This window comes from Diceros bicornis, chromosome 5 (assembly GCF_020826845.1).
Source record: "Diceros bicornis minor isolate mBicDic1 chromosome 5, mDicBic1.mat.cur, whole genome shotgun sequence".
Lineage (NCBI taxonomy): Eukaryota > Metazoa > Chordata > Mammalia > Perissodactyla > Rhinocerotidae > Diceros > Diceros bicornis.
In genome coordinates, this window is record NC_080744.1 from 1094140 (window position 1) to 1118445 (window position 24306).

Below are 24306 nucleotides of genomic sequence, written 5' to 3' on the forward strand. Positions count from 1 at the left end.
TTTAGGGTTTTCTATATATACAATCATGTCATCTGCAAATAGTGAGAGTTTCACTTCTTCGCTACCTATTTGGATTCCTTTTATTCCTTTTTCTTGCCTAATTGCTCTGGCCAAAACCTCCAGTACTATGTTGAACAGGAGTGGTGAGAGTGGGCAGCCCTGCCTCGTTCCTGTTCTCAGAGGAATGGCTTTCAGTCTTTCCCCGTTGAGTATGATGTTAGCTGTGGGTTTGTCATATATGGCCTTTATTATGTTGAGGTACTTTCCTTCTATTCCCATTTTATTGAGAGTTTTTATCATAAATGGATGTTATATCTTGTCAAATGCCTTCTCTGCGTCTATTGAGACGATCATGTGGTTTTTATTCTTTGTTTTGTTGATGTGATGTATCACGTTGATTGATTTGCGGATGTTGAACCATCCCTGCGTCCCTGGTATAAATCCCACTTGATCATGGTGTATGATCTTTTTAATATATTGTTGTATTCGGTTTGCCAATATTTTGTTGAGGATTTTTGCATCAATGTTCATCAGCGATATTGGCCTGTAATTTTCTTTCTTTGTATTGTCTTTGTCTGGTTTTGGTATCAGGGTGATGTTGGCCTCATAGAATGATTCAGGAAGTGTTCCATCTTCCTCTATTTTTTGGAATAGTTTGAGAAGGATGGGTATTAAATCTTCTTTGAATGTTTGGTAAAATTCACTGGAGAAGCCACCTGGTCCTGGACTTTTATTTTTTGGGAGGTTTTTGATTACTATTTCAATCTCTTTACTTGTGATTGGTCTATTCAGATTCTCCATTTCTTCTTGGTTCAATTTTGGGAGGTTGTATAAGTCTAAGAATTTATCCATTTCTTCTAGATTGTCCAATTTGTTGGCATATAATTTCTCATAGTATTCTCTTATAATCCTCTGTATTTCCCTGGTATCCGTTGTAATTTCTCCTCTTTCATTTCTAATTTTATTTACTTGAGCCTTTTCTCTTTTTTTCTTAGTTAGCCTGGCTAAGGGTTTGTCTATTTTGTTTATCTTCTCGAAGAACCAACTCTTTGTTTCATTAATCCTTTCTACTGTTTTTTTGGTCTCAATATCATTTATTTCTGCTCTGATTTTTATTATTTCTCTCCTTCTGCTGGCTTTGGGCTTTGTTTGTTCTTCTTTTTCTAGTTCTGTTAGGTGAAATTTAAGGTTGCCTATTAGGGCTTTTTCTTGTTTGTTAAGGTGGGCTTGTATCGCTATGAGTTTCCCTCTCAGGACCGCTTTTGCTGCGTCCCATATGGTTTGATATGGCATGTTATCATTTTCGTTTGTTTCCAGATAGTTTTTGATTTCTCCTTTAATTTCATCAATGATCCATTGGTTGTTCAGTAGCATGTTGTTTAATCTCCACATTTTTGTCACTTTCCCAGTTTTTTTTTCCTGGTTCATTTCCAGTTTCATAGCCTTATGGTCTGAAAAGATGCTTGTTATGATTTCAATCTTCTTAAATTTATTGAGGCTTGCTTTGTTTCCCAACATATGGTCTATCCTAGAGAACGTTCCATGCGCGCTTGAGAAGAATGTGTAGTCAGCTGTTTTTGGGTGGAGTGCTCTGTATATGTCTACTAGGTCCATCTCGTCCAGTTTTTCATGTAAGTCTAATATTTCTTTATTAACTTTTTGTCTGGATGATCTATCCATTGCTGTAAGTGGGGTGTTAAGATCCCCTACTATTATTGTGTTGTTGTTGATTTCTCCTTTTAGGTTTGTTAATAGTTGTTTTATGTACATTGGTGCTCCTATGTTGGGTGCATATATATTTATAAGTGATATGTCTTCTTGATGGAGTGTCCCTTTTATCATTATATATTTCCCTTCTTTGTCTTTCTTAACCTGTTTTATCTTGAAGTCTACTTTGTCTGATATGAGTATGGCAACACCTGCTTTCTTTTGTTTGCCATTAGCTTGGAGTATTGTCTTCCATCCTTTCACTCTGAGCCTGTGCTTGTCTTTAGTGCTAAGATGTGTTTCCTGAAGGCAGCATATTGTTGGGTCTTGCTTTTTAATCCATCCTGCCACTCTGTATCTTTTGATTGGAGAGTTCAATCCATTTACATTTAGGGTAATTATTGAAATATGAGGGCTGAATGTTGCTGTTTTGTCACTTATTTTCTGGTTCTTTTGCATTTCCTTTGTTTCTTGTCCCATTTGTTTTGGACTGCCAATTCAGTTTGGTTGTTCTGTCTTATGATTCTTCTAGTTTTCTCTTTGTTTATCATATGTGGTTTTAATTTGATTATTTGTTTAGTGGTTACCTTGAGGTTTGGGCAAAAAATCTTCTGTATGAGATAGTCCATTATCTGATAGCCTCCTATTTCCTTATACTAAGTCAATTCAGTCACTTTCCTCTTCCCCTTCTAAGTTGCTCTTGTTATACCTTATTCTATCTTGTGTTGTGGCTGTGTGTTTACAGTGATGAGGTTAAATTTATTTTTGGTGAATTTCTTCCTTTGATCTTTGAGTTTAGTATTTAAGTGGTTGCTAACCTATTCCGGTAAAGATCTACTATTTCTCTGATTTTGTCTACCTACTTTTCTCCTTACTCCAAGCTTTGTGTTCCCTTTCTCTTCTTGTTTTCAGGCCTGAGGGCCTTCTTGAGTATTTCTTGTAGTGGGGGTCTCGTGGCCATGAACTCCCTTAGCTTTTGTTTATCTGGGAGAGTTACTATTTCTCCATCATATTTGAAGGATATTTTTGCTGGATAGAGTATTCTTGGCTGAAAGTTTTTGTCTTTTAGTATTTTGAATATATCATTCCAGTCTCTTCTAGCCTGAAAAGTTTCTGTTGAGAAATCCGCTGAGAGCCTGATGGGAGTTCCTTTGTACGTTATTTTTTGTTTTTGTCTAGCTGCCCTTAATATTGTTTCTTTGTCGTTGACCCTGGCTAGCCTTACCACTAGGTGTCGTGGTGAAGGCCTTTGTCTGTTAATATATATAGGCGTCCTGTTGGCTTCGCTTACTGGTATTTCCTGCTCCTTCCCCAGATTTGGGAAATTTTCAGCTATTATTTCCTTGAATAGGCTCTCTGTTCCTCTTTCCCTCTCCTCTCCCTCAGGAATACCTATAATTCTTATGTTACATTTTCTAATAGAGTCCGATATTTCTCGGAGTCTTTCTTCATTTCTTTTTAGTCTTAGTTCTCTCTCTTCTTCCATCTGGAGTATATCTGTATTCCTATCCTCTAAAGTACTAATTCTTTCCTCCATATTGTCAGCTCTGTTCTTTAAAGATTCCAGATTCTCCTTTATCTCCTCCATTGTGTTCTTCATCTCCATCAGCACTGATAGGTTTTTCTTTATGATTTCAATCTCTTTTGTGAAGAAACTCCTAATCTCATTTAATTGTTTGTCTGTGTTGTCTCGTATTTCGTTGAGTGTTTTTATGATAGCTATTTTGAAATCTCTGTCATTTAGTTTATGGATTTCTGTGTCTTCGGGGTTGATTTCTGGGTGCTTGTCATTTTGTTTCTGGTCTGGTGATTTCATATATTTTTGCATTGTGGTTCCTGTGTTGGTTTTGATTTTCCTCATCCTGGAAGTCTCTGGTTGCAATTTCCACCTGCCGCCACTGTCTGGTGGTAAAGGGCTGTGTAGTCTAAGCCCCCTGCGCTCTGCCCCAGTTTTTCTGCTGCGATCCGCAGTTTTGTTTTGTTTTGTTTTGTTTTTTTTCCCCACTGTGATCCACGGGTCCAGTCCAGTTTGTTCAGGTCTGCCTCGGATCTGGTCGAGCTGCAGACTCCGGGTTGCGGGGAGGGGGGAGCTCTCTCTTTTGCCCTCTGGGTCCCTGACGTGGGAGGCTTCTCGTTTGCCCCTCTTTATCCGCTCTCTGGGTTGCTCAGATGTTGATGGTAGCCCTGTGGCTCCTCTGAGCCCTCTGTGCGGGAGTTTCCCACTGGCTGAGAGAGCCCGAAGAGCTACAGTTTCCCCGCCGAGGGCCGCCCCTCCCCCCTCTCTGGGAGCCGCGCGGACCGGATCGCTGATCTGATGGGGAGGGAGCGGAGTTCTCCTTACCTCTCCCCACTTCCTCCGGGGGCCCAGCACGTTCCGCTCTCAGATGTGCGGCAGTGTGGATCCCTCCGCTCTAGCTTTTCACTGTCTGGGATTCCGTTGTTGGTCTGTGGCTGTTGCTTTTGTTGTATCTTGTGGGGGAAGAATTCACGGGAAAGCTCACTCCGCCATGATGCTTATGAGGTACTTTTGAAGAAAACATGCTTCTGGAAAACAAATGAGAGATAATCAATGAAACAGCTGTAAACGGTGACTATTAAAATCCAGGAACTGGACAGATATAAATTGAAACGTGAGCACAAGATGAATAAGTGAGATAACCTAAGGTCGGTACTCGTCTCGAGCTCTTTGCATTCGAATGACCATCGCTAAATCAGTCACTGCTCTTTTATTTTTCCAACATACGTAAATTGTAGCTGGCAGTGACCTAAGCTGGAAGTTATCTTGTCTTGTCTGTATTCAATATATTTAAAAACAAACTATAATAATCTCAAAGAAAAATCACCCACTAGCATGAGGTCTCTTAGCCACCTAGAACCTTCAATTTAGAAACATGGAGTCATCTGAATTGATGTTTAAGGACATGGTAATTTTTGTTAACCTGGAAGCTGGATTCTGAGATCAAGGATGTGCCGTCTACTAGCAGTAACTTCTGGGGTAACACAAGAGGTGTGTCTGTCTGAGATTGCATCAGGTGTTCAACATAGGAAATGCAGAGCCCATCCCTGTTTTTTTGAGTTGGGCCCTAGTGATGCCTTCCCTGGGCAGAGTGGACATGTGCTTCTTCATCACTCCCCTCATCTTCTCCCGTCACAGCCTTTTCCCCTGCCACCACCAGCCCATGTGGCCGCTGGTGCAGCATGTGTTAACATGATATGAAGAGCAGCAAAGAGTAAGAAGGAGCTAGCTCCAGCAGGAGGTGGGGACCAGGCTGCTCTTTGCCACAGGATCTGCTTCTACTCTTGACCTGCTGTTGGCCTGGCTCCTTCTGGACAAGACTGGCTGGACCAGAGCAGCAGGTGGGCTCTGGGCCTCCCTGCCCTCTGCCTTGGGTGCTGGATGCTGGAGGTGTTCATTCCACACAGAGGTGCACATTGTTCCCACTGTGGTTTAGAGGTCTCCACTTCTCCCCACTTCCACTGAGAGGGGCCTGCTGAGCTCAAGTATGACGAAAACCAGGGAGCACACACAGCAGCTGACTACCAGGATGCCTGCCATGCCCGGGAGTCCAGCATTTCTGGTTTGGGAAAAAAAAAAAAAAAAAAGAACTCTGTGCAAAATTGTTTAGCCAAGAAAAATGAGTATTTCTTTCTCATTATGGAAAAAAAAAAGAGTGCTAGACTTCAAATATGGTAAATGCATGAACTGGCCCAATCATTAATTTTTCTTAAATGACAATGTAAATTTATACAGATTAACCTAGTTTTTCATTGACACTTCTTTCTGTTTGGAATTTTCATTAAGAAGTGAAATTTATTTTATATTTTACATTTATAAATGCATTTTATTAAAGTTTTCAAAAGATCATAATACAAATGGTTACCATTTTCTATAGATACAATGTGTAATAAAAATAATATACAATAGTTTATTTCTGTACTTAAGTACTACAAAATAATAACAGTGACAGAGAGCAATTAAATTAATCAAGAGAAATATAAGTACGGTTATCATCCATTTATGAGATACTATGTAAGGTATTTACATACTGCTTTCAATCCAAGGGTGTGGGGAGAAATCTGGACTCACTTAAAGGTTTAATTTTCAAAAACAAAAATAAAGCAAACAAAAAAGGATAAAACAAAATAAAGATTAAATAAGATTTTACATATCAAAATTGAGTGAGATTATTTAAGAATTCCAGGGTCCCTGGTCACAGAAGCCAAGAAATCAACCTTTCTACTACACTAATGTCTGAACGTATATATTTCTTCTTGAAGTATATGGAGGGACACCCCACATAAATTTTATTTGTAGAGTCTCAAACAATTATCTGATGACAATTATCAACAGAATTGGTATACCTTAGAATTCAAGGTCTTTGGGGGAGAAGGAAAACTATATAATAGTTTATTGTGCCATTTAATGCCACCAAATTAGAAGACTTTATTAAGGTTATATGCATGAAAGAGCTCTAACTTAGCAAATGGGAAGAAAGGATCCTGTATTTTATTCAGTAGATTATATTGCATGCTTTTTAAAACTTTTTCTTAAAATTCTGTGTTTTGGTTAATGAAAATAATACCTACACTGCGTATGTGTTGACAGAGTCTGTAGAGATCTATCAGCCACTTGAAATTTGGTTTTGAAAGCTTTATTAGGCTCACCCACTCTTCACCTCACCAGGGACAATTAATGTGTGAGCTGCTGAGTTCTACGTTCACCCACGTGCCGTTTTTACTGAGTCTGTCTTCTGATATAATCGTTACTGAGTCTGTCTTCTGATATAATCAGTGTGGTATTTATTGTTAAGAGCAATGTTCCCTCTGGAAATAACACATGAAGAACAGTCAGAAATTACTAGCCACAGGGGCGTATGGATTACAGATAGGATGCCTTGGAGATTAAAGCCTTCCATGGGGACTAAACTCCCAGGACACACAGCCACCTCTGCCATCTTTGTTTCCTTCTGTCTCCTCCCACAGGCTCTGCTTTGCCTCTGACAGGAGAGCCCAGCTTTGCCTCCTGTGGGATGTGGATGGGTAAGAAAAGTCCAGCAAGTTTCAAATGCATCAGAAAACTGAAAATGGTTGTGAATGTGGGCCCCAGACATTGTCCTACACCTTTGTTTTACTGAATTCTTGAAAGAAGCTGTGGAAAGAGGGATTCAGTGATTACTTGAAAAGTTCAAGCTAGACATACAAAGGATTTCATGGAGGCGAAGTTGATTAAACACAGGAACTGGATGTTGAACAAGGTCGTGAGATAGCTATCTAATAGGTCTTTTTTTATATAACTTTTATTCAAAATATGACAGTCTGTTGTATGACATGGTAGCAATTTGACTACGGGCAGAATGCTGGATAATGGGTTATCAGATCAAAAATGTTTTCTTCAGTGTCTATGACTATGTAAGAAATCTCTTTGATTTCTCTTTTCAAAAAGCCAGGGGCCAGCCCCGTGGCGTGGTGGTTAGGTTCATGCGCTCCGCTTCGGCGGCTCGGGGTTCGCAGGTTCGAGTCCCAGGCGCAGACCAATACACTACTCATCAAGCCATGCTGTGGCAGCATCCCCCATACAAAATAGAGGAAGATGGGCACAGATGTTAGCTCAGAGCCAATCTCCTTCAGCAAAAAGGGGAACATTGGCAACAGATGTTAGCTCAGAGCCAATCTTCCTCACCAAAAAAAAAAAAAAACGAGTTTCAAAAGGCCAGTAAAACATGCTGGTGTTCATAAGAGACATTCTAAGCATAAGGCATTTGGACCCTGATGTACCTACATTTTTTACCCCAATTGACTGCTAGGATGAATGGAACAATGGATTTCTCAGACTGTTTTCCAAACATAAATGGTTCAAAAAGGAAAAAAAAAATGCCCTTTTTCCCACAAGCAAGAATATCTCGCATTCCTCAGACTTAAAATTATCCCAGTCTATTTTCAATTCATCTAATCCATTCATTTGCCAAAGGATTATTTCCTCATACACCATAAAGTATGGGAGGAATGGATGAATAATGAAGTGAAGATAACTAATATTATGCTCCATAATATCTATAGTAAGAATTATAAAAACCACAGATTTTAAATGCTGTGCGAGATAAATATTCCTTCTCTCTACTCTGTGTTCCAACACAGAGAAAGTTAAAGTTGTGCAACTAAGTTGCTGCTTGAATCGTGACTGGTGACATTTTTGAGGAGGAAATGCCAGACTGTTTTATGAAGATTTGGAATGCCAGAGGAACTAAGGGAGAATCAGCACCAAAGATGGAGGAGAGAGAAATCCCCATCAGGAAGAGACTGTCGCCTTCATTCACCTCCTAGTTACTTCAGTCAGAAACTTCTTCCGTTGTGCACTGACTTCGTCATCCGGTTGTCACTGCTCTGGGACTGAACGCTCAGTCCCTCCTACTCCGCACACAGTCATCCGTGTGTTACTAACTCTCCTCCTGGCCTCCCTCCACCTGCCCACATTCAGCCCCAGGAAGGAATTCAAGGTGAGCACTGTTCCCGAGGAATTATCAGGTTCCAATCTGTTGCCTTCAGGTAAGTAAATAATGAAACCAGCCACCTAGATAGTCACGTCTTGATCGTGTCAACACTAATATCCCGGGAGAACCATATTAACTTTGTCCTGGGATAGGATCTGATCTTTAAAATTGTCTTAACACAATATGCTGTGTGCCAACATCATCAGCTTTGGTGGTTTCTAGTCCATTCTCTCCTCAAGCCCAGCCATTTGGTATGTTTGTAGATTCAAAGATTCATGCACCATCTTGTGTAATCAAGACACTTCAGAGTATATCCTGTAACTCAACTGGAGACATAAACTGATGTTTCTCAAAGTATCTGTGGTGAAAGATGATTTTTCAAAATGTCTTCACTGTCACAGACCAATGGTTTTGTAAAATACAATGAAAATGAATTACTAGAAAATGATGCTGGATATCAGCAAAATCAAATTGCTGTAAAAAACATTGAAGAGCTTCCTGTCGGTTTCTGTACATACCCGTCACAAACCAGCATCGGTTCATAGCCCTGTCTCGTATGGCACTGTTCTCAGACATTCCTGTTACTTTAGCTCAGTCTTTTGTCACGCGTGTGCATCATTGTCATGCCAAGAGTGGCGAGGTGGGGGGCAGACCACCTGGGCCCATGCAATGCGAAGTTGTGTTGTCTGTAGAGATTTTTTTTTTTTTTTAAATCCTACTTTGTCTTTTCTCTCTCTCTCTCTTTTTTTTTTTGTTGAGGAAGATTGGCCCTGAGCTAACATCTGTTGCTAATCTTCCTCTTTTGTTCTTTTCTATTTTCTCCCCAAAGCCCCAGCACATAGTTGTGTAGCACAGTTGTAGAGTTGTAGCTCTTCTATGTGGGATGCTGCCACAGCATGGCTTGATGAGGGGTGAGTAGGTAGGTCCACACCCAGGATCTGAACCAGCGAACCCTGGGCCGCCGAAGCAGAACACGTGAACTTAATCACTGTGCCACCGGGCTGTCTGTAGAGAATTTTTAAACAATCATAAAACTGACCAGAAATCAGTCTGCTTTTTGTTATCATCATTCGTCATTCAGTCATTTACAATCCTAAACAACGTCAGTGATGAGATACTCCTCCCTGAAAGAAACACTCCTCTCCCCCCAGAAACCTTTTCCAGGCAGAACCTACTGTTTGCACTTGAGTCAGTTCTATTGCTATACCCTCCATGCCCTCTAGTTTCTCCACACTGTTATCAAATAGGATGGACCACTTTATTGAGAGTCTGACCAACTCAGAATATAAATTTCCTCAATATATCTCTCTTTTTAACAGTGTTTTTAACAATAGCACTGTTGTAACTAGTTAGTTACACTAGTTAGCACTAACTAGCACTATCATAACTAGTTAGTAGTTGGCTTATGAGATAACTATACCCAGTCCTTTTTCTCCAGTGTTTAGGTCTGTCTTAAATTTCTATTGGGGGAGTTTTTTTCATTTCCCCTAAATAGACCCTGGGATTCTTTTCCCTTCTGAAATCTACCCTTTGTTGAATTAGCCTTCCAGTTGGTCTAAGTCAATGTGAAAATTGTTTCTGCCTCCCAGGTTCTCAGGTTAGGTTGCCTAGAAGCAGAGCCTGCGATAGGGACCACGGCAGGGAGTGCTCTTCAGGAAAAACCTGTAGGGGTGAGGGGAGGGGAGGGAGCTGAGCAAGGCTGTGGTCTCAGGCAGTCTAGCCTTGGCCTGATCCACTGGTGTGTGTGTGTGTGTGTGTGTGTGTGTAAGAGGGTGTTCTGGAGTGAAATCACAATGCAGGGGTGTCCTCCTGTAGCAAACTATCGTTGTTGTTCCCAGGAGGGGAGCATGTAACCTCCAGAGCATCCTAGCCATGGGACCTGGAGAAGGTAGACGATATGTGTGGGTCTGGGACAGGTCGCCTGGTGGAGGACCAGCAACTTTACCACAGTCCACGCAGTGCACGCTTGGATCCACTGGCTTCCCACATGGGTTCACCCCATCTAGATACCACTTCTCCAGGATTCTGGTTGGTCACAATTTCTGGGGAAGCTTATGAGAGGAAGGATAGAGGAGGAAAGTAGATTTCTGCTGTGGCAGCTGGTCCCAAGGCTGTAACTGACATTCATCATCACCCTCCTTTACCACTCGTTCTAGATCCCCCTCATCCTTTGCTGGTACTTGAACTAGTCTGAGTGGCTTTCTTGGTGGGGTGACCCAGACCCACAACACTGAGGGTCTGGGCTCCTCCTTACTGTGCCTTCTTAGTTGGTGGTGACTGTACTGCCCATTTACAGTTAAAGTCGGGTGTGGGGGAACCACAAGATGTCTCAGTAGATCGCTTGAGTGCCGGGTAGATCCCTCGCACCCCCACGTTGTATCAGGCTCGCCTCCCCACAGTGATCAGGGCCAACGAGGTCTGGCACCCCTTTGTGCCTGCTTGTCTGCTGGCACAAGGAGCCCAAAGTGACCAGGTGCAGCCGTAAGTTTAGTGGGAATCTTGATGCGCCCCCTGTTGGAAACATCCCCCTGTGTGAACCAGGATTCCTGGACCCATGGGGCCAAAGTTTCGAGAATGGGAAGCCGGGGTCCCCAGGGGGTCCCTGGTAATGATGGCGCCGGGCCACTCCCACTCCTGCCCATTGGCTCCCCAGCCCGTGTGGTCCACCTGATTGGGCATGGTACCATGAAATGGCTTTTGATGTGCCTCTGGAAGGACAGCACCCTTCCTCACAGATTGTCTTCCTCCGACCTGGCACGTCAGCACTGCCTTCACACATCCTTCCCTTGGCTCTCTCAAGCTGGCAGCTCTGCGTGATGAGGTATGAGGCAGGGCCAGTGGATCTCATGCTCGTGTGTCCTTTGCCACCGTCTTTGCCATGAGGGACTCACCTAGTCCAGGGTGGTGTTTTCAGGCTCCTGTGTCAGGATATCAGACAATCTGTGAGCCTTTGGATAGTGGTGCTGCTGTGGCCCTGTGTGGGAAGGCAGACCCGTTCCTGAATCATGTATCAGTCCTGATCGGTAGGAATTGCTGACCTTTTCAGGGCAGAAGGATCTGATGAAATCACCTGCCAGCAGGTACTGATATCTCTCCTCAAGGGATGGTACCACATGGGAGGGTCAGTTTGGGATTCTGTTGCTGGAAGGTGAGACATTCAGAGACAGGCATGGCTTGATCTTCTGTTGCTCCCAGGCATGGTCTCCATCTCTGCATCTATGGCTACTCTGTTCTTGAGGCCATTGGGTAAGCACTGGGGTGACCAATGACAGGCTGGCTGACATCCACCCACTGGCCACGTCATCCTGTCTGCTTGGTTCTTCAGAGCCGCTTCTACAGTGGATGCTCTGCTGGGCATTAATGTGCAATGTGAAGATCTCACACCCTGTTCCCACTCTAATAAGACTGTTCACTTTCCTCTTCCACAGAACATTTCTGTTCCCAGACCCTCTCGTGGGCTGAGCAAGGGTACATATATACACACATTTTTGTATATGTTTTTTATATACATTAAAATTCGTGAGTTCACACCGATCTCTCTAATTCCAGTCCAACATCCTGGCACTCCTTCAAGCTTTCTCCCTTTCCATGTTTGTAACTCACTTCTCCAACAGTGAGAAGCCTGGCTCCATTATCCTTAATAAATTTACTTATGGGAGATTTACAGATTCATTCTATGTAACCTCTCATTGCTGTTGTTGCCCCCCTACTTTGTGGACGCACTCCTCAGCCCACTTGGGCTCCAATACCCAACCCTGGTTCCTCCTTACAAATGGATGCTCCCTCATTCTGCTGAGGCTCTGACACCTCAGGCCAGGCTGCCTCCTGCATGGATGTCTTCCTCACCTTTGACACCACTCATAGGGAGGGAGAGGCCTCACACAGTCCCTGAGCATGAACCACGTGGTCCAAACCACCTTTATCAGAGCTCAACAATGGGGACGATGGCCCAGATAGTGAGATAGTATCACCTGGTGTTTTCACCTTTGTTATTTTTTTTCTTTAGCGTATAGCTCTCTCTAGAATAACTCATGAGGGGGACAGGGCAAGAGGAAAGGGTGATTAGCAGGGCAGAATTTGAGAATTCCAATACCATCAGCTCTCATGTTCCTAAAATTAAGCCCAGTAAGATGTAAAGGTAAAAATGGAAAAATATAGAATTGTCATTGTTGTGTGCCAGTATATGAGACATGTTAAATTCTCTTTATGGTAACAGATACTCCTTGAGTACTTATCTAAACATTCAAGTAAACACATCACACACCAGGTAGTCACATACACATCACAAAGCCATGTGTGATGGATAAGAACCGCCTGTAGTAACAGCTTTTTAATTTCCATTCCACAACGTAACACCATAATAATTGCACTCTTAGTTGTACTATTCCACATAATCCTGGAAATACTTCAGTTTCAAGAGAAAAGGGCAAGGGAAAACTTTCTCAAATGAAGTACTTCTTGCCGTAATAATTGTGTTTTCAGCATAAATGATGAGATTATGCCGATATCTCCCTGGCTTTAAGAGCTGGAAATGGAAATTGAACTGCAGTTACTGCTGGGAGACCTGTCACGTAATAAAAGCAAGAGCAAATTTGAAGTGGGTTAAGGCTAGGGTCGCCAAATAAAACACAGGCTGTCCAGTTAAATTGAATTTCAGATAAGCAATGAATGCTTTTAGCACAAGTGTGCCCCAGACATTATGTGGGACATACTTATACTAAAAATTATTTGCTGTTTATCCAAAATTCAGATTTAACAGAGTGTCCTGTATTTTTATCTGCCAAATCTGGCAATCCTAGATAAGAAGAGAAGCCAAGAAAGTTCTCATCTGTTTGTTTTTCTAAAGCTATGGAACAATCCCAACCACTTTATCCAATAAAGAGATTATAAACCAGACAAAAACAACTGGTGCTAACTGGGAGTTTTTCCAGATGTTACGAGAATGGACACACGGATCAAAATGAAAGAAACAGACTAGGGGAGTGTCCCAACCCTAGGAGAAATAGAGGAGGAGACAAACCAAGAAGACAGAAGAGAGAAGAAAATGCAAGGAAGAGTAAAGAGAACAAGAAAGGACGAGGACAGAAAGAGAGAGACACTCACAGAAGGAAGATGGAGCCACACAGGGGAGGACGCAGCCATCTTCACCAGCTCAGCGGAAGTGGAGTGGAGCCAGAGCCCTCCAGAAGTGAGCCACAGGGCCATTCATCTCCAGCTCCAATGCAGAGATACCACCCATCTCAAAAATCATGATCAGGTGCTTATCAGATCAAGAATCTAGCTAACCTAGTGTCCGAGCCCCAAAATGGAGTAGCTGGACAGGCATTTATACCTGTGCCCTGTAGTCAAGCCATAGGCCCAGAGTGGTTTCTTATTGTGAAAAAGCCTTCTGTAGCCTGTAAAAAGCCTCCCTGTATCCACTTTCTCCAAAATGAGCCTCTCTAACTATGTAACAAACATCTCTTCTTTTTCATGGTTTAGGAAATTATTGCAATAAAATGTACTGGAATAAAGTCATAATAACATCCCGAAAGATCCTACCAATAAATCAGATATTTTGACACTACATACCACAAATAGTATCCTAGAACTTCAGTTTCCTCTGTCGCAGAAGCATTAACATCCCATTTATCTTGTAAGAGCAGCAACAGGCAAGGATATAACTCTGGCTGCAGAGGTTAAACAAATGAGGAAAACGAAGAATATCACAGAAACTTTAGAACACGTGTGACCCAAATATTTCCCCTAACAGATAAAGAGACTAGCCACTAGGTCAACATCTTATGTAAGTCTAATTTTAAGAGGGTTAGGTCAGTTAGGAAATGGAGTCGCAGACCCTCTGGGTGTCCTGCCCATGCTCCCGTCCTTAGCGGCTTGCTCAGCATGACCTGCAGCCACCAGCACCTGCTCTTCCCGTCGATGGCTGCCTCCCTTGCTTCTCTGTTTCTCCCCTCTCTGATCCCGGCTCTTTTCACCTCCCACATCAGCCGCTTGCACTGGACTCACGGTCTGCTGCTGGGGACCCAGGCCAAGGCAATCAGATGTCTAGAAGTTTGCTGTATCTCCAAATTTCTGGTCAATTATTAGAATGCATTTGGCTAATAAATCTCATTTTATTATACTTTGGTAATATAGTATTGTGCATAACAACAACTGCTATTTCTATCACTTAATGTTTTCAAAGAACGTTTATATATATTATGCTAATTCAGTGTTCTTTCATTCACTTATGTTTTCTCTTTTAGATGAATTTGGGAGTTAGTAAAGTATCAACACGGAACGTGAAACTTGGCTATCGGTAGATGGCTATCACCAGGCCCTGAGGATCAACAAGGAAAACATAACTGCCTAAAAAAAAAAGGTGAGATGAGGCAGACCTAGAAGAGACTGAAATCCATTTAAAGGCTCTGGCATCATTTAAGTTGCTAGTTATTTCTTACAGCAGCCACATGGGCTGGGTTACCTTTGTCTGCGTCCTGCTAAATAGTGCTAAAAACTCTAGAATCAGAAAGTTCTGAGGTTTCTTTGAATTCTAAAACTTTGTTGTTAAGTAGCCACAGGAAAGTCATCTCGGTATGTCAAGCACTCCACTTCTCAGGCAAGAAAGGATTTAGGGAAGTTAGGAAGGAAAAGACACTTTATTCAAGTTCCCATGGGGTAGACAGTTAATATATTTTTGGCTGCCCTACTCCTTAGAATACTCTTCCTATTTTGGGAAATTCTCCATCTTTTGAGTCCTGTCCTTCCCTTGACAGAAGCCAGAAACTCTTTCCTGCCTCCCGTGAACTAGGTACCAGCCTGTGATATAGGCCACCCCAGTCAGACAGTCGTGCAGCCCCTCAGTTCAGAGACGGTGACCCACCGAGGCTGGTGAGACACAGATTCACTCTGGGGAAAGTTATGCATGGACATGGGCTTCCGGAGGCCCCGGGGCCAAGGCTCAGCCACATGCTGCAGTTTGCTTTCTGGTGCAGCAGTGAGTGTGGAGTTCCCTGCATCTGGTGCCTCCATAGGACCATCCTGTGGCAAGATTTGCACTTCCTCTGGCTGTATAACCTGCAAAGCTGATTCTCTGTCCTGGAAGCATCTGTGTGCTGCGAAAATCATTTGCTGCCATTTCCTTTCTGCTTAAACCAGCCAGAGTGTGCAACTGAGAACTGACATGCCCTTTATATGCGAAGCTACTATGGAGGAAATCTAAAAATGAATGGGATCTTGTCCTCAAGGAACTATTATAACACAGTGGAGAGAAAAAAAGTAAATGACTACAATGTTCAGTAGCCTCTGAGGGGGCAGAAGAGTGTTGTACGCAAGAGTGAACCCTTGGAGCCGTCCTACCTGGGGTTCAAATCCTGGCCCCACCACTGTTTTAACTTTGTTTCCTTGGACAAGTTACTTCTCTGTGCCTCAGTTTTTAAATCTGTAAAATGGGGATAATAATATATCTTATAGGTTTTATGGTGGAGAGTCCTGATTATCTCCCCACATCCATTGTCTCCTTTCTGGGCACATGGCTGGTCAGCTCAAGATTACATTTCAGCCTCCATCAGAACTAACTCAGTGCAGCCATGTGACTAAGCTTAACCACTGAGGTGAGAGCAGGAGCGTTGTGTACGGCCCTGGCTCTGCTTGGTTAAAAGGAAATTCCTTATCCTGGACAAACAGTCTTTCTTCCCTCTCCTCCCAGCTGTTTGAAAGTGGTGTTCACGGGTGATGCATGGTGATGGTGAAGCTTAACCCGGAGGATGGCGGAGCCGTCCTGCTAGCCTGGGGCGTGGTGATCGTGGAGCAGAGCCACGGTCTGGCTCTGCCTTGATCTACCGTGATATACAGTGACCTACCGTCACTGCCTTGTTGTGAGAGAAACTGCTGTCTGTTCGTCACGGCCCAGGTAGGTTAAGCAGCTGACCCAAGGCTACACTGAAAGTGCCAGAATTGGGGTTTAAACCCAGGCCTGTCGGCCACAGAACTCTACGTGAGTTTCAAAATACAAATGTCTTTGTTATTTAAACGTTTCAACTCCTATAAAACTAACGCCGCCCTAATCAGTAATATCATCCTTGAGAATTGACAACTATTAGGTTCCCTTGAAGGTCAGGAGAGTCCTTTCCACCCCAGGCTTCCTTATCCCATATAAAACTGAAATGAGCCGTCAGGGAACAGGAGACGTGTGGCACGGCCTCCAGAGTTGGGACTCCGGAGGTGATCACGGAGAACAAGTCTGTGTCTCAGTGACAAGGCTGTCTGTGGGGTCCGCCTAGGAGGGAGAAAGTGAGAGCAAGGGGACCAACGGGCTGGCTGTCTGTCCGTCCGGGGACAGAAGGAACAGGTGAGGCACAGGGAAGACGGGGAGACAGCAGTCACAGCAGGCAACTGCACACCCAGCACAGACTCTCTCAACCTTCGCCTCAATGGAATGTACAGATTTATTTTTTCCTTCCATTTTAATAGTCACTGAGACCTCCACGTCACCTCCTTGGGAGGTCATTTCTTTTATGTTAACAGTTCATATCGTTTCACTATATTCTGCCTGCACAGGATCTAGTCATTTAATGGTTCATTTGCTCAGATTGACTATTTAATACCTATACAGGCAGCTGCTCCAGGCTTGATTGCATATGGATCTAAGATGACTTTTGATTGACAGCTCTGCTGTTCAACAATAGTGGGGGACCTCTAGGGTTGCAAGGGAGGGGCAGGAGAGCACCCACTATACGTTTGACATTTTAAACATATAATTTTCTTTACTTCTACCAACTCATGACATTTTATTGTCCCAGTTTTTAGATATGAGAAATTTAAAGAGGTTATATAACTTATCCAAGATCACAAATTTAGCAAGTGGAGGAACTGGTGTTCAAGCTGACGCCCATGACTCTGAAGTCTGTCCCTCATCACTCTACCTGTGCATACGCCCCTAAGGACGCTGCCCTTAGACTGAACCGAGTTTCCTCTATAAAGTGGGCGTGATAAAGGTCCTTCCCTCATGTACCTGGGTAAAATGAAACAATGTATGTCCCTAGCACAGTGCCTGGCACACAGTAGGTGTTGAATGTGCTTGGAACACATGAATTTTCTGCATGCAACCATGAAATGCTACAGTTTTAACGGCATGTCATTTTGCACTGAAGCCAAAGATCTGTGAACCTGGCTGATCTGTCAGCTCGGGAGCCTCCTTGAGCAGGGAGTGGACCCTTGGACCAATGGCTCCATTTTGGTAGTAAGCGAAGAATTATCATATTAAGACAAAAAAATAATGTGGCAACTGACTTTCTTGGTTGCTCCAGAAGGTAAACAAAAGCAAATAAGTGAAAGTTACAGAAAAGCAGACTCCAATACCATTTAGAGGGAGAAGTCCAGTTGTCAGCCATTTCCTAAGGAAGTAGCAGTCACTGAATGTGCCCAAGCTGACTGAGGACCGCCTGACAAAGGTGGCATGTGACCGTGTCCTGTACTGGGCATGACACCAACGGCAATGTTCTGATCCAGTCTCTTAGCCGAGTTTTTATGGCTGTTTTGTAGGTTGGGGAGAAGAGTTCTCTTTCCTTCCTGGGTAATTTCAGGACATCCCAGCCTTGAAATTTATATGAATTATGCTTGATTGAAGACTGTTTTCTTCTTCCAAGCCACTTTTCCCATTTGTCTCTCCCCGCACCTTTTGAGGGAGGCACCCTGTTGAGCATCTGCTCCTGGATTCATGTCCTGTCCTCCAGCTATGAAGAACACCCCCGTTCCTGTGGGGGCGGAGGCTTGGCTCTCCTTTGAGAAATTCCCTTCTGTGCTGCACTAATCACACCCTCAGTACATTTTACATCTTATTTTTAGGAGCAAAGTATAAAGAATCCTAGCACCAGTTTCCGTGGCAACCCGCATCGCCCCCTTGCTTGTCCAGCTGTGCAGAATGAAACTCCACGAGAGGCCATTTCACATCCTGTAGAGAGGAGCCACACTGAAGGTGCTTTTATGTGAAGGTTTTCTTCTAAGTTAACGGGAACCAGCCGGGAATCGGGTTGGGAGGTGGTGAGAGAAACAGCCTTGACTTAGAACTGGAACTGTTATGAGTCCCGGGCGTTCACAGGCTGCCCTATTTGCCCTGATATTTTCCCACAGGGCATCATTTTAGACACAAAAATAGCATTTAGACCAATGAAAACTAGGTTTGGATATTTATATCAGAGGAGTTTGTTGATAGGTTCCCCTTCCGCCTCGTCCCCTCGTGGGGTCTTCCTGCCTAACCTTCCAGGCTGGACTAGATTACACACTGACAGGCTTTCTGTGTTCATCTTAAGTAGCTCTTTCAAGCCAACTATCTCGGATCCTGGAGGGTTTCACCAAACCCTCCCCTCCAGACACAGTCAGAACAGCAGAGTCTCCTGGGCCAGGCCTGGGCAGGCCAGCAAAAGCAGCGCCAGGAGAGTGTGACTGGGGGACACCAAAGGACCACCGGTCCAGAGTAATCTCCCCTAAGGCCGTGTCGTGTCCCAGATTGTCGTAATAACCACTGCTTTGTGCTAAGTCGTTGGTTTCCATATGATTCTGGGAAATAGCAAACATGCTTTTAGGAGGAATAACATTGTATAATCAAATTTATATTTTATATTGTGCTCATAATAAAAAAGACATTTCTCCTAAGACCATTGGTATAGAGACCACAGAAAGGAATAAATAAATATGAATAAATAAATATGCCTAGACTATGCTTACACATCGATTGAGCTCCAGGTTTCCTGACGCCAGTCAAATGACCTTTTTATTACAATTCGTTATACGATTATCACCTGTTAAAAGAAAAGACACCAGTTTGTCAGGAGAGAGACAGTTTTCTGATACTAAATTCTTGCAAGGACTTTTGAATATAAGAAAGAGGAATGAACTTTTTTCAACAGTAATTTAGGAAAAGATGCAAAATCATTTTCCCTGTGGCCATTTAGTATATTGACCTTTGATAAAATTTGAGGTTATAACCTCAAAATAAAACTCCATAAAGCCACCAATGTTATACCTTAAACATTTAAGAGGCACAAATACGTTAACTCAATGCACATAAGCAGCTTAGCAACAGGAACGTTTGCAAGAGAGGGGCTCTAAGGGAATGTGATGTGAAAAGATGGATTTTGACAGGAACGAGTGGCAGTGAAAGCCATCTGTAGGGTCAGGTGAAATGTTGTGGGAGTGAGGCTTGCCATTGGGCATGGGAAGCTGTTCATACTAAAGAAGGAAGATGGACCACTAGGCAGAGGAGAGAGGGTGGGTGGAGGAGGTGAGAGGGTCAAAGGTGAATCACACCTGCCGCCGGGGGCCGTCCCCAAAACAGGCAACTTTGATGACACAATTTGACAGTTGCTAGCGGAGGGACAGCCATAATATCTCAAATGATTTTCATTTGCTTCTATTAAGCGTAAAGCACATTTGTTGTGGGTGAACTATGACTCTGAAAGTGGTCAATGAAAACTGAACCTCAAAATTGCACCTCTAAGAGGAAAATTTGTCCCAAAGCTTCCTGATTAACCTTTCTTCCTTTCATGGAAGTTTGAAAATAGCATCTTTGGGGTTTTTTGTTTGTTTGTTTGTCCCAGAAAGCCACTAGTAATCTAGAAACAAATAAGCTAAAACTCTAAGGCATTTGAGAAGTGGGCTCAAGTCCCCCCATACTGCAGCGTTGTGATTTTTCATTAGTGTATTATTCAAGCGGTATGTGTTAGCTGCCAGAAAATGTTAGAACTGGTTTCAAAAAATATAGCACAAATTAAATACTGACTTTAAGGAAAGTGGAATTAATTTTTTTAACTCAGACTAAATTTTCCCTTTACCCCTAAATTTTGGTAATGCTAAAATATCAGCAAAACAGATTTAGCTTAAAACAGCATTATTTTCTGTCCCCTCACTTTTAAAGATGGTCAATTCTGAGAGCAGAAATGGACCACGATTTGTAGGGTCCACTCCCACATATGTATTGTAACGGCTGTAGAACTAGATCTGACGACCAACAGTGGTGCACTGTTGTGCATATTTGTCTGTGTGTGTGAGTTAGGGGACAATGGTAGGAGGAGAAAGAAGTGGGGTTTATCCTTGAGTTTTTTTCTTTCCATTAGATGTAAATGCATCAAAGGCAGGAGACACAGTTTATCCATCTTGGCATCCTCAGTACCTAACACAATACCTTATATACAGGTGACACTTAGGACATATTTATTGTGTGAACTGATAATAATACCAGTTCTTCAAAGCATAACCTCCAACATCCCAGAAAAATTTGCGCTGGCACTGGATTTGATGAGCGTTACTCTGTCGCAGCTTTGGAAGACTCGCAGTTCTAAGGAAACATGAGAGGGAAGTCAGAGCACCATCTCTGCATCTCCATGCTCCTCGCCGTGCCTGCCCCAGCAGCTGCTCAGCTCATGTCAGCCTCCTCTTATTTGGCTCTGCAGATAACTGGGGCATTTGTGGAATCTTTTCTGGCAGAAGTGGTTGAGGCTGGGGAGAGGACGTCATAAGAGGTGCTGCGTGAGGAGGAAGTCTTGTCCAGTGCCCTGAGGGAGGGCGTGACCAAGACTGGCGCGAGTGACAGAACGCTGGGGCGCTCCTCAGGCAGCCTCACAACAGAATAAGCCCAGAGAAGCTCAAGGCTGGAGGCCTCCTCACTATTTCTCGGGCCCTTGGGTAACCCCAGAGGGTGAGTGTCTCCTATGCCCATCACTGGAGTCGTGGCTCCTTCTTGGCATTTCTCCAGTGGTAAGATCCATAGGAAACTTAAGCATATAATTTTTTATTAAATGTAGGGAATGGTAGGGTGGACAGAAGTTACTAATTAGGTAATTTCCCAGCACTCGATCCCATTGATTGAACTTGGCTCTGTTCTTTGGTAGAACTGACTGTCGTGTCACTCCTGCCCCTCCTGTAGCCACCTTTCCCTGAGAATAATTCACCAAGGGCCCTCTGGGTCCCTGCAGAGGCGAGGCTGGCTCTCTCCCAGTCTCTCTCTTTTCACCTGAAATGATTACTGGGTTTCTTAGTCAGCTTCCCAACAGCTACGTGGATTTGCACACAGAATCTCTTGAAAGTAAAGTTCTTCCTTCCTTTCCTGGGAAAATTCTACCCACACCCGGTCCCTTCTTTGTTGCTCCTCTGAAATTCTCTTATTCTTTATCTAAATGCCCCAAATTTCCTAACAACTCCGGCTTGACTCCGAGTTGACTTACCTGACGAATGCTAACACATTTGGTGGAGGACTTTAGCCCACTCACATTTATTTTAACCACCAATATATTTAGTCATGCTTCTCACTTTTAATTTTAATTCTATTTTCCATGGTTTCCTATTTGCTGCTGTTTCTCCCTCTTTCCTGACGTGTACTGGATGACCAGGGTTTCTTTTTCTTTCCCTCTATAGCAGGCACACTTTTTCTGTTATGGCCAGGCAAGAAATATTTTAGGCTCTGTGGGCCACACAGTCTCTGTCACAGCTCCTCAGTTCTGATGTTACAGTGTGGAAGGAGCCAGAGACGGCACAGAGATGGATGAACGTTGCTGTGTTTCAATAAAACTTGATTGACAAAACAAGTAGCAGGCCAGAGTCAGCCTGTGGCCGTAATTTACCAACCCTCGTTGTACAGGATTAGAAGTTCTGCATCCTTCCTTTTTAACAAACATACCTTGTATTAATAGAATATGCCTTCGACTTCTATGACAGGTGATCTAAACACTGTGACTTGAACAAGACAGTTGATTTCTCTAATTGTATGTGAGCAGTCAGGAGCTGCTCTGACGACACCACAGCCTCAGGACCCGGGATTCTGTCTTACTGGTCCTCTTCACTGATGTGTTGCTGTCATCTGGACTGCCATCTTCATCCACATTTCAGCCCAAGGAGAGGGGGAGCGGGTGCCCCTTCCTTTTCTGTCCTGTGACCAGAGAAGATGGGAGGGTAGACACTGGGGGCATCTAGCAGTCTCTGCTACAACTAAAACTTTGATTTTCTGATTTGCTTCAAGGATTAGTTAAAATCTATAATCCCTCAATCAATCAAAACGAAACCTTTAGCACATATTTATTTAGCACACTTAAAATCCAGTTATGTTTTTACTGCTTTTCGGTGCTGCACACCCCTAGTTAATAGATGTGACTGCTGTGTTGATGGTCGTTTTCTAAGATCTGACCTCCAAACGTTCAGGACAATTATTCTACATCTCTCTCTCCTAAAGCTTTAATATTTCTGCTTAGAAAGACCCGGGTTTAATGACTAATTTACATAGAGTTCCGTGTGTAGCGATGGACCACACGAGATGGAGTATCTGCTTTAAGGTGACGTGACGCTGGTAGGTATCAGCCTTCTGCAGACACCACATCGGTGCATTAACTCCCCGCTGTCCTAGCTGCTCTGAGAGCCTCAGGCATCACCTCCTTTGTGCATAACTTTCTGTTCGCATGTGTGGGTGTCTGACAGTTTGTTTACATGCACACTGGGAAGAAAAGCCAAAATTATTTGGCTTGGCGTCATAAACTGCCTCTATTTTTGTTGTCTGCGTGCTCTGATTCAGTGCATTTTAATGAGTTTTTAACAATGCATGGATTTGAGTCAGAGGAACTGAGGAAAGGCTGGATGACACACACTTATTATGGGGTATCAAGGGATGAGACAGCATCTGTTGTTTGCCATTCCAACAAGCCTTAAATTAATGCCCTTTCTCCTTTGGAACTGAATCGTTCTTATAGCGGGTGGGCACAAGCAATTTGGCATAATTTGGTGTTTTTCTTTAAGATGTTTTAACTCTGAAGTCCTGCTTGAGTTAATCTCCAAGTTCTGTCTCACCCAGATTTTATCAGCTTTCTTTGGGGTCCGGGCTTTGGAAGGCTTCTTCCCTACATGGCCGTTAGACATTTGTGGTTCACTGTGTGGGGAGGTATCTTGACCCAAGAAAAGGCAGACCAGAAACGCAAGACTGTTCTCTTTAGGTGCTGGAACAATCCCTTTTTCTGCACGCTATCCTGCTGCTCTCTGGCTTACAACATTGAACCAACAATGAAACAAACTAAAATCTAAAAGCATTGGCTTATATTAATTTTTTTCTTAAGTGAAAATATAATTTAGTCTCTCTGATTGAAGTCTCACTGAGTAGCCTCTATATCAGGGACAAACCAGTATATGTAAGCTGCCTGCAGTTTCTTCCTGCTGCTGGAGGTAGAGTTTGAATTTTAAGTTGCTAAAACTGAAAAACTGCTATCTGGGGGCCCAGAACCAATTTCTGTGTGTTAAAGTGGAAACTGAACTCTGTTCTGTGGGCAAGCCTTGGTGAGGTTTTGCATTGCAGATAAATGTAAAGCAAATAACTCCACATTAATTTTGGGATAGCCCTGAACCACTGAAATAGTACAAGCATAGATGCCTCAGACTGAGAGGTTTTTATTTAGTTTAGAAATAGGAACTAGAAATGTCTTTAGCAAGACTGTGTCCTTCAGAAAAATGTCTTTTTTCTAAATATATATTTGAACTGTGTCTCCCAAGGGTAGTTGTTAGGACTGAATAACCTACCCTTTGGTTAACATGTTGCCCATTAATTGCGTGATTGCCTTGTAGTGAGGGGTGGGCATCAGACCACACTGAGTTTCCCCGTCAGTCATACTGGGGTGGGAAAAAGAAAGATAGGCTTTGGAATGATGGAAGGAGAACTCTGTCTGAATGGCTGAGAGGGGTGGGAAACTAGGCTCTTAGGAGAAAGAACATGGGATGTGCTATTTGTGGGACATAAGCAGGTGTCTGTAAATAGTGACAGATCAGAAGAAGTGACCTGTGGGGCCTCTGTGAAGGCGCATGGTCCATGGGCCCTACGTAGCTCTTTTAGCCCAGAATTTACTAAATGTACTCAAATAAGGAACTCCTCTGTTGCATAACACTTGTTAATATGCCACAGAATACTTTTCTGAAGACTACACCATGGGAAATGGTGTTAGCCAGACTTCCCCTAGCACGCATAGGGATCACCTGCATGGCTTGTTGGAACTCAGATCGCTCGCACCACTCCCACAGTTTCAGATTCAGTAGGTCTGGGGTGGGCCTGAGGATTTGCATTTCTAACAAGTTCCAGGGTGCGGGCTGGTACTGCCAGGACCAGGAA

The 24306-nt window shown here is 43.3% G+C and overlaps 1 long non-coding RNA gene across 2 annotated transcripts in view; it reads left to right on the forward strand.

Annotated features, from left to right (window-relative positions):
- LOC131405604 (uncharacterized) overlaps nt 1-24306 on the forward strand; it is a 55832-nt gene that overhangs the window by 23482 nt on the left and 8044 nt on the right. The window contains exon 4 of one of the 2 annotated variants that reach the window (XR_009219977.1): nt 6691-7400. The exons of the other annotated variant lie outside the window; for it this stretch is intronic. This is a non-coding gene — a long non-coding RNA (uncharacterized LOC131405604). Of the gene's footprint in view, nt 1-6690; nt 7401-24306 lie in introns of those variants that run through there. 2 annotated transcript variants of the gene reach the window in all.